Source organism: Meriones unguiculatus, assembly GCF_030254825.1.
Source record: "Meriones unguiculatus strain TT.TT164.6M chromosome Y unlocalized genomic scaffold, Bangor_MerUng_6.1 ChrY_unordered_Scaffold_25, whole genome shotgun sequence".
NCBI classification, from domain to species: domain Eukaryota; kingdom Metazoa; phylum Chordata; class Mammalia; order Rodentia; family Muridae; genus Meriones; species Meriones unguiculatus.
In genome coordinates, this window is record NW_026843710.1 from 4,135,102 (window position 1) to 4,146,361 (window position 11,260).

The 11,260-nt window shown below is 39.1% G+C and overlaps 1 non-coding gene across 1 annotated transcript; it reads left to right on the forward strand.

Moving 5' to 3' along the window:
- Positions 1–578: 578 nt before the first annotated feature.
- LOC132651828 (U6 spliceosomal RNA) lies at positions 579–681 on the forward strand. The gene has a single exon (XR_009589388.1). It is a non-coding gene; the product is annotated as a U6 spliceosomal RNA (small nuclear RNA).
- Positions 682–11,260: the final 10,579 nt, after the last annotated feature.

Sequence of the window (11,260 nt, forward strand, 5' to 3'; positions counted from 1 at the left end):
TTTTAGAGGAAACAAAGTGAATAAAATGTAATTTATAAAGACTAAAATAAAAATAATAAAAAACTATAATTCTTTTTGGATTTATATTATGGGAGGGTGAGCTTTGAGGTTGATATCCCAATGAAAGTGACCAGACAGAATGGAATGTCTGTCTCTCAGTCTCTGACATTTTATATTATTGTTTATGTTGGTCTTGGTATCTCTATTTCTGAATCTGTTTCTCTAGCCCTCTCTTTCTGTCTCTTACATTATCCCTCTCTCTGCCTGCCACTTGTGGTTCAGTATGAAAAGCTCTCAGATTTGGTGGAGGACTACAACAAGATGATTGTTTGCTGAGGTGATATCATGGATGGCTTCTCTAACAATACAAGCAATGTACTAATTAAATGCTTTTTGTTCAAAGATTTGACTTGGCCAGGGAGCATTTTCACATACACACACACACAAAATAATAATAATCCACTGACTGAGGATAAGTGTGCATTTACCAATTAATGATTGAATCTCTGATAATGTGAAACTGACAAGTCAGCGACAAGTGAATTTTTTAATGACCACTTGAAAGAAATATGTGTTGCTTGCTTTGGCAGCAAATATGCTAAAATTGGAAAGCTACAGAGAAGATTAGCATAGCCCACGATAAAGGATGACATGCACATTCATGTAGAGTTCCATATTTTTTTAAGAAATTAAAGAAAACACAAATAGATGAAATTGTGGAACAAAGAACTTAGAGAAAAAAACAGAAACTACATACAGCGGTAAGCATAGCCAATATACTACAAGAGATGAAAGAAAGAATCTCAGTTGTGGAAGATACAATGGAAGAAATTGATGTATCTATCAAAGAACATGATAAATATAAAAAATTCCTGACAAAGAACTTACAAGAAATACAAGACAACATAAAAAGACAAAACCTATGAATAATAAGAATATAAGAAAAAGAAAATTCCCTCTTCCAAGGCCCAGAAAATATTTTCAACAAAACTATTGAAGAAAATGTCTCCAACTTAAAGAAGAGGCCAATAAGAATATAAGAGGTCTACAGAACACCCAATAAATTAGTCCAGAAAAGAAAATCTTTTTGCCACATAATAATCAAAACAATAAATATACAGAGTAAAGAAAAAAAATACTAAAAGCTGCAAGAGCAACAGGCCAAATGACATATAATGGCAAACCCATCAGAATCACACCTGACTTCTCACAGAGACAATGAAAGCCAGAAGGGCTTGGATGAATATCATGCAGACCCTAAGAAAACACAGATGTCAGCCCAGGCTACTATAGCCAGTAAATCTCTCCATCATCATAGATGGAAAAAACAAGATGTTCAATGCCAAAATAAATTTCAACAATACCTACACAGAAATACAGCATTACGGAAGATGCTAGAATGGAAAATACAACCCAAGAAAACTAGCTACTTTCAAGAAAACACAGGACATAATTAACCTCACTACACTAAAACAAAAAGCAACCAAGCACACAAACTTACTACTGCACCAACATCAAACTCAAAGGATCTAACAGGCACAGGTCATTAGTTTCTCACAACATCAGTGAACTCAATTATCCAATAAAAAGACACAGACTAACAAAAATGGATGAGGTAACAAGGCCCAGCACTTTTGCATACAAGAAACAGATCTAAGTCACAAAGATAGACATTACCTGAGTGTAAAGAGCTGGAAGATGGCTTTCCAAGCAAATGGAGCCAAGAAGAAAGCAGAAGGAGCATTCTAATATCTGAGAATATAAACTTTCATCCAAAATTAATCAAAAGACATGGGGAAAGACATTTCATATTCATCAAGGGAAAATTCCACCAAAAAGACATCTGAACATCTATGCCCCAAATACAAGGGCACACATGTTTGTAAAAAACACATTGATAAAACTTAAGCCACACATAATAGTGGGACACTTCAATACCCCACCATCAACAAAGGACTGGTCAACAAAATAGAAATTAAAAAAAATGAAATAATATCTCTAACAGAGGTCACGAATCAAATGGCACTAACAGACATTTACAGAATATTACACCAAAGACAGAGAATTAACCTTCTTCTAAGCATCTCATGGAACATTCTCCAAAATAGACCATAGGGTTTGGTCACAAAACAAGTGTCACCAGATACAAGAAGATTGAAATACTCCCTTTTATTTTATCTGATCACCATGGAATAAAGCTGGACCTCAACATCAATAGAAATAGCAAAAAGCCTACATACACATGGAAACTGAACAACTTGCTACCAAATGATAGCTGGGTCAGGGAAGAAAAAAGAAAGAAATTAAAGTCTTCCTAGAATTCAACGAAAATGAAGGCATAACATAACCATACTTATGAGACACAATGAAAGCAGTGCTAAGAGGAAAGTTCATAGCACTAAGTGTCTTCAAGAAGAAATTCAAGACATCTTATTCAAGCAACTTAATGGCTGACCTCAAAACCCAAGGGGGGGGGGGGAAGAAGCAGAAACACAAAAAGGAGTAGACAGCTGGAAATTACCAAACTCAGCTGAAGTCAATAAGAAACAAATAAAACAATTCAAAGAATCAAGGAAACAAAATCTGGTTCTTTGAGAAATTCAAGAAGATAGACAAACCCTTTGCCAAAGTAACTAAAAGGCAGAGAGACACCATCAAAATCACCAATCAGAAATGAAAATGGAGACATAACAACAGGCACTGAAGAAATCTAAACAATCATTAGGACTTGTTTCAAAAGTCTATGGGCCACAAAAATGTAAATGAAATGAACAATTTTCTTAATCAATTCCACTTACCAAAGCTGAATAAAGATGAGGTAAATCAATTAAATTGTCATATATTCTTTAAGGAAATAGAAGCAGTCATCAAAAGTGTATCATCCAAAAAAAAAAAAAAAACAAAACAAAACAAAACAACAACAAAAAAAAACAAAACAACAACAACAAAAAAAAAACCAGGATCATATGCAGAATTCTACCAAACCTTCAAAGAAGAGCTAACTCAAGTTCTCTTCAAAATAGAGAAACAAATGGAACACTACCAAATTCATTCTATGAAGCCACAGTCACCTTGGTACCTAAACCTCACAAAGACTCAACAAAGAAAGAAAATTTCAGGCAATCTCTCTAATGAAAATTGATGCCAAAATATTCAAGAAAATACTTGAAAACTGAACACAAGAACACATCAAAGATATCATCCACCATTGTAGGCTTCATCCCAGGTATACAGGGGTTGATCAATATATGAAATTCAATCATTATGATGCAACATATTTAAAAAATGAAAGAAAAAAAAACACATGATAATGGCCTTAGATGCTGAAAAACATTTGACAAATTACATCCATTCATGTAGATCAGAGATACAAGACACATATCTAAACATAGTAAATGTAATATACAACAAGCCTATAGCCAACATCAAACTAAACAGAGAGAAACTTAAAACTGAAATCAGGGACAAGGAAAGGCTGCCCACTCTCTCCATATCTCTTCAACATAGTTCTGGAAGTCTTTGTGAGAGCATTAAGGCAATTAAAGGATATCAAGGGTATCCAAATTGGAAAGGAAGAAGCCAAACTATCACTATTTGCAGATGATATGACAGTATACCTGAGTGATAGAAAATTCTACCAGGGAACTCCTACAGCTGATAAACACCTTCAGAAAAATTGGCAAGATAAAAAATTAACTATAAAAAAAGAAAATCAGTAACACTTCTGTATACAAAAGACAAAGGATCTGAAAAAGACATTAGAGAAACAACACCCTTCACAATGCCACAAAAAACATAAAGTGCTTTGTTGTAACCTTAACCAAGCAATTCGAAGTCTTGTATGTAAACAATTTCAAGACTATGAAGGAAGAATTAGAAGATGATATCAGAAGATGGAAATATTTCCCATGTTCATTGCTTGGAAGGCTTAACACTGTAATAATGGCTGTTTTACCAAAAGCAATATACACATTCAATTCAATTTCCAACAAATAACCAACACAATTCTTTACAGAAAAACTGAAAGAAAAATTCTAAATTTCAAATAGAAAAAATAAGAAACCCAGAATTGCTATAACAACCCTATACAATAAAAGATCTTCTGGAGGTTTCGCCATTCCTGATCTCAAGCTGTCCTATAGAGCAAAAGTAATAAAAACTGCATGGTATTGGCATAGAAACAGAAAGGGGGATCAATGGAACCAAATAGAAGAACCAGAAATAAAACAACATACTTATGGACACCTGAGTTTTTACAAAGATTCAAAACCATACAATGGAAAAAAAGTAGCATCTTCAACAAATGATGCTCGTCTAACTGAATGACTACATGTAGAAAAATACAAATAGATCCAATATTTGCACAAAACTAAAGTCCATGCATATCAAAGACCTCAACGTAACACCAGACATGTTAAATCGGGTAGAAGAAAAAGTAGGGAAGTCTCTAGAATTCATTGGTACAGGAAACAACTTTCTGAACAGAACACCAACAGCATAGGCTCTAAGAGCAACAATCGGTAAATGGGATGTCATGAAACTGAAAAGCTTCTGTAAAGCAAAGGACACTGTCATCAAAACAAAAAGAATGCCTACAGATTGGGAAAGAATCTTCACCAGCCCTCTACATGACAAAGGGTTTTTTCCAGAAAAAACTAAAGAAGTTGAAATGCAACAAGACAAATATTCCAATTAAAATACGTGAAATAGAGCTAAACAGAGAATTCTTGATAGAGGGAATATTGAATGGAAGAGAAATACTTAAAGAAATGTTCAACGTCATTAGCCATCAGGGAAATGCAAAACAAAATGACCAGAGATGTCACCTTATACCCATCAGAATCGCCAAGATCAAAACCTCAAGTGACAACACATGCTGGAGAGGTTGTGGACAAAGGGGAACCCTCCTCCACTGCTCCTAGGATTGTGAACTTATACAACCACTCTGAAAATAAATCTGGAACTTTTTCAGACAACTAGGAATAATGCTTCCTCAAGATCCAGCTATACTACAATCTAGGTGTATTTCAAAAGGGGCTCCAGTACACAGTAAAGCTATTTGCTCAACCATGTTTGTAGCAGCTTTATTTGTAATACCCAAACCTGGAAACAAGCCAGATGACCCTCAAGTGAAGAATGGATACAGAAATTGTGATCTATTTGACCAATAGAATATTACTCAGCAATAAAAAACAAAGAAATCATGAAATTTGCAGGTAAATGGTGGCAACTAGAAAAGATCACACTGAATGAGGTATCCCAGAAGCAGAAAGACACACATGGTATATACTCACATATATAGACATATAATGTAGGATAAATATATAAAGATCTCTATATCTAAAGAAACTAATCAAGAGGGAGTACTCTGGCTAAAATGCTCAATACCCATTCCAAAAGATAAAAAGGATGGACATCAGAAGAAGGAGAATACAGGGAACAAGTTAGGAACCTGGCACAGAGGGCCTCTGAAAGGCTGTGACCAGAAGACTATCAAAGCAGATGCTGAGATTTATGGTCAACCATTGGGCAGAGGGCATGAAATCTAATAAAAGAAGTGGGAAATAGTAAGATCTGAAGAGGACAGGAGATCAAAAAGAAGACCAACAGAACCAAAACATTTGAGCAGAGGGTTCATTCCTGAGGGCCAAACTCAAACTAAGCACCATGCTAGAACCCCTGCACAGATGTAGCCCATGGCAGGTCACTGTCAAAGTGCGTTCCATAGTAATGGGAACAGTAACTTTCTTTGACATGAATTGATTAGAGTGATCTTTGATCACCATCCCCTGAAGGGAGAGCAGTCTTAACAGGCCACAGAAGATTATAATATAGCCACTCCTGATAAGATCTGGTAGACTAGGATCAGAGGGAAGGAGAGGAGCTTCTAAGATGGAAGCTAACAGAGCACAGCATTTAAGAGAGGCAGAGGACATGAATCACCGATATTGGTGAGTCAATTGAAACTAGAATTTGGACTTCTTGGCTTTCTAAAGGGGAGGAGACACCACAGAAGCAAGGAGTGGTTGTAGATTTATATTGGGCACGGACTTCTCTGAGAACGAAGTGGGGTGCTGCCCTTGTGCAGGTCTCCTGCACAGGAAAGTCTGCACACAGCACCAGGTAGCTGATCTCAAAGCTCATAGCCTGGGGACTAAGACAGCATAGACTGTGCTCCAGGCCCCTTAGCGCAGGGGACAGCTGTAACCCCCTGCGAACACCACCCCTGGGATTCATGTCTAAAGAGCCTATATCCTGGGCCCCGCCTAGGGCCCTTTGCCCAGCTCTGGACCAGCAGAGCGTCTCCCCTCCCCTTACCCTGTGGGACGCAATCCTGCCACAAGAAGAGCAGCAGAGCTCATGTCCCTCTGGACATCCTTCCTCTCCAGAGTGCACATACCTCCGGAAAACCCACTACACTGGAGGAGCGAATAAACCCCTGGAAACCCCACAACATTGGAGGAATGCACACACCTCAGGACACCCTGCTGCACCAGAGGAGTGCACACAAAATTGGAAAACCCACCACACCAGGAGGAATGCACACATCTCTGGAAACCCTGTCACACTGAAAAGCACCCACTACCAGGGACAGAGCGCAGGGCCAACCACAGAGTGCCAACCATAGAGACTTAGTTCCGCAGTACAATCCTTCCTAGATCCTAAATCTGCAAAGTTCAGTGCCTGGGGACCAAGACAGCAGAGGCAGGGCTTCAGGCCCCTCAGCCGAGGTGGAGAGTTGTAACCACCTGTTGAACGCTACCCCTCAGAGCACACATCAGAGGATCCACTCCCTGCTTAATGCCCTCTTTCTGAGCTCCAGACCCTTGTAGCACACCCACCACCACATACAGTGGGCCCCTCCAGAGTATACACACCGCTGAAACCCGACCCCTCCAGAGCACAAACCCTAAGAGTGCCAGCCACAGAGACTCATATCCACAGGACAGGACAATCCTTCCCAGATCCAAAGTCTGCAAGTGGCAGTACTGACTACACAGGGTTGCCCAGCCAGTGATTGTATGGGCCATCCAAACCCTCAGTGGAAGATAACCAGCTGAAGAGCCACAAAAGCCTAGAAGTCCTGAAAAAAAAAAAAAAAGCGCTGGCAATCTTCAATAGCATTTGCGTTCCCTAAAGTCCCTGCAACACCTTCAGTGCCTGCAAGGCACCGCTCTCACACACTGAAGGCCTTTTCATTCTTCTAACACCTGTCCCTTAGGACACACCTACAAGCACATGCTCAACAACATGCTACCCCACATTTGTCCTTCTCCGCCTGTGAACTTTCCTCCTACAGGTTTAGCTGAATCACCAATGCACACACTGAAACCACTGGACCTCCCTCCTTTTCCTGAGGAATTCTCCAGACACCATAAAAAGACCAGTGGCATTAAGAGAGGAAACAAACAAACAAACAAACAAAAAAAAATAGAGAACATCTGCAGAATCCAGGAACAAACAATGAACACTACAGATAACCAAATGGCCCGGAGTTGGCAAAAGAACACAACCAACATGAATCAAGATATCATGGCTTCACCTGCAACCCACAAAATTAATGGATACTCCAACTTATCAGAAACACAAGAAAATGATTTTATATCTATGATTATCCAGTTATTTGAGGCACATAGAATGGAAACCAACAAATCTCTCAGAGAAATAGCCATACAGATTCAAACAGTTAAAGGGAAACAAATAAAGCTGTCAAAGATTTGGCCTCCCAAATGGAAACAAAGAAAAACAAACTAAACAAAGCTCTGAAAGAAACACAGGCAATTATAGCCAAACAAATGGAGACAGAAGTAGTGGCATTAAGAGAGGAAACAAACAAAGAAAAATAGAGACCATCTTGGAGACATAGGAATCCACATTCAAACAGATGAAGGAAATGTTGCAAGGCAACAGAATTAGAATCAATAAAGAAAATACAAACTGAGAAAACCTGGAGAACTTGGAGAAAAGATCAGGAACCACAAAGGTAAGCATCACTAATTCAATACAAGAGATGGAAGAGAGAATCTCCAGTGCTAATGGTACATTCCCAGAAATTGATACTTCTCTTAAAGAAAAAGTAAAATCAGAAAAATTCCAAACACAAAACATCCAAGAAATCAAGGACACCATGAAAGGGCAAAATCTAGGAATATTAAGAATTGAAGAAGAGGATTCCAGGATCCAAGGTCCAGAAAATATTTTCAAGAAAATCAAAGAAGAAAATTTTCCCAACCTAAAGAAAGATATGTTCACAAATATATAAGAGGCCTACAGAGGACCAAATAGACTAGACCAGAAAAGAAACTCTGCACGCCACATAATAGTCAAAATGCTTAATCTACAGAATGAAGTAAAAATGTTAAAAGCAGCAAGAAAAAAAGGTCAAGTAACATAAAAAGGTAGACCTATCAGAATCATACCGGACTTCTCCTTAGAAACTATGAAAACCAGAAAGGCCTGGGCAGATATCATGCAGTCTCTAAAGGACCACAGTTGCCAACCTAGACTACTATATCCTGCAAAGCTGTCAATCAACATAGATGGAGAAAACAACATATTCCACAGCAAAGCTAAATTTAAGCAATACTTGAACAGCAAAGGAGCCCTACAGAAGAAACTAGAAGGAAAATTCTAATCAAATGAAAACAACTACACCCAAGAAAACACAGGTTACAGATAATTTTCCAAAAAAAAAAAAATCAAAAGAAAACAAGCAATGAATCACAGTAACACCACCAACTCCACAATAATAGGAAATAACATTCAATGGTCATTATTATCTATCAAAATCGATGGACTCAACTCTCCAATAAAAAGACACAGACTAACAGTCCAACTATTGGTGCAACATTCTGCTGCATCCAAGAAACACCTATGCCACAAAGATAAACACTACCTCAGAGTAATGTGCTGGAAAACTGTTTTTCAAGAAATGGACCCAAAAAAAAAAACAAGCAGGAATGGCTATCCTAATATCTAATAAAATAGACTTTCAACCCAAACTATCCAAAAAAGGTGTAGAGAGGCATTACATTCTCATCAAAGGAAAAATCCACCCAAAGGACATCACAATTCTGAACATCTATGCCCCAAATACAAGAGCACCTACATGCATAAATGAAACATTATAAAAGCTTAAATCAAACATAGACCCAACACCTTAATAGTTGGATACTTCAACATCCCACTATCACCAAGGGAAAGATCATCTACACAGAAGCCAAAAAAGGAAATAAAGGCACTAACAAATGTCCTAATTCAAATGGACCTAATAGATGTCTACAGGACTTTTCACCCAAACTCAAAAGTATATACATTCACTTCAGCACCTCATGGAACCTTCTAGAAAATAGACCATATATTTGGTCACAAAGCAGACCTCAACAGATAAAAGAAGATTGAAATAATCCCTTGTATACTATCTGACCACCATGGACAAAAGCTAGACCGAAAAAAAAAAAAACAACAACAAAAAAAAAAACAATGGAAATAACAAAATGCCTACATGTACATGGAAACTTAAAATATTGCTACTAAGTGAATGGAATTTTATGTAAGAACTGGGAAATAGTAAGAGCTGGAGAGGACAGGGTCTCCACAAGGAGAGCAACAGAACAAGAAAATTTGAACACAGGGAACTTCCCAGAGACTCATACTCCAACCAAGGACTATTCATGGAGATAACCCAGAACCCCTGCACAGATGTAGCCCAGGGCAGTTCAGAGTCCAAGTGGGTTACATAGTAATGTGAAGAGGGACTGCCTCTGCCATAATCTGATTGGCCTGCTCTTTGATCACCTCCCCCTGGGGGGGAGCAGCCTTACCAGGCCATAGTAGAGGACAATGCAGCCACTTTTGATGTGAACTGATGGACTAAGATCAGAAAGGAAAGGAGAACCTCCCCTATCAGTGGACTTGGGGAGTGGCATGAACGCAGAGGGAGGAGGGAAGGTGGGATTGGGAGGGGAGGAGGGAGGGGCTTATGGGGGGATGCAGAATGAATAAAGTGTAATTGATGAAAAATTAAAAAAATAGGAAAAAAAAAGATAATTTAAGAACCTTAAATGACTTTCAAAAGTGGAGGAAAACATGGAGTTAGTCAATTTACATGGAGCATGTCTCGCCCGTGGGGGCAATGGTCTCCTGAACCTACTCAGACCTCGGAAAACCACCACTGCTAATTCTAGAACTGATGCAGCATGTTCCAACAAGGGGGTTAAGACTTCTCATAATAGTTCCTATAAGCCCACACCTGTTTGTTTATATCCCCCATTTTTATTCCTTATTAGCCAGATAGAGCCAAGTAATTGTGGTAATGATACTTGCTTTTTTATCCAATGCTGGAATGCTAGTGAATTTAGGTATGCCCTGGTTACTCCCATGCCTCGCTGGGTGCCTGTGCCTGTTGATGCCTGTCATGGTATGACTCTCTTCAGACAAAAAAAGGGATCTTGGAATTACAGTCGCCATTGTTACTGCCATTTCATTGGTGGCTGTTGGAGCTACCACTGTGGCATTAGCCATGAGTCATACTGGGCAGACTGCTCAGACCCTGAATAATCTTTTAGCCAATGTAGCTCATGCCTTAGATGTACAAAAAGAAATTAATGCTCAAATAAAAGGAGGCTTGATGGTGTTCAATCAGAGGATTGACCTCATGCAGGAGCAAATTGATACCCTATGGCAAATCGCTCAACTTGGCTGTCAATGGAAGTATGCTGGACTTTGTGTCCCTAGCATATAATATGAGAATTTTTCCTGTGCTGCAAATGTGTCTAAACAATTGTCTAGCTATATTTTAGGTAATTGGACTGGAGAATTCGATACTACCATGGAGCAGCTGAGAGTGGCCATTGTCACAGTAAATTCTACCAGAGTGGACGCAGGACTAGCCACAGGATTATCATCATGGATTGCTGCAGCCATGAATCATCTGAAGGAATGGGCGGGCATGGGAGCATTAGCAGGCCTTCTGATGTTGGTCTCCTTGGTTTTCCTGTGCTGTATATGCAAGATTAGAGTCTCACAACAGCGTAATGCAGCCATGACCATTCAGGCCTTTACAGCCATTGAAGCAGGACAGTCTCCCCAAGCTGGGAGCTAAAATGTTACGCTCAGGATGCGAGGCTAAGCACTGTACTCAGGGTCAGCCGCTTTGGACCCAGAGAAGAGCATGTCTGATTGCATGCGGGTTGATGCCCCAGGTCCCGCCTCTGAGAAAAAGGTATAGGACAGGTCTGATGCTCTCTGGGTGGATGAC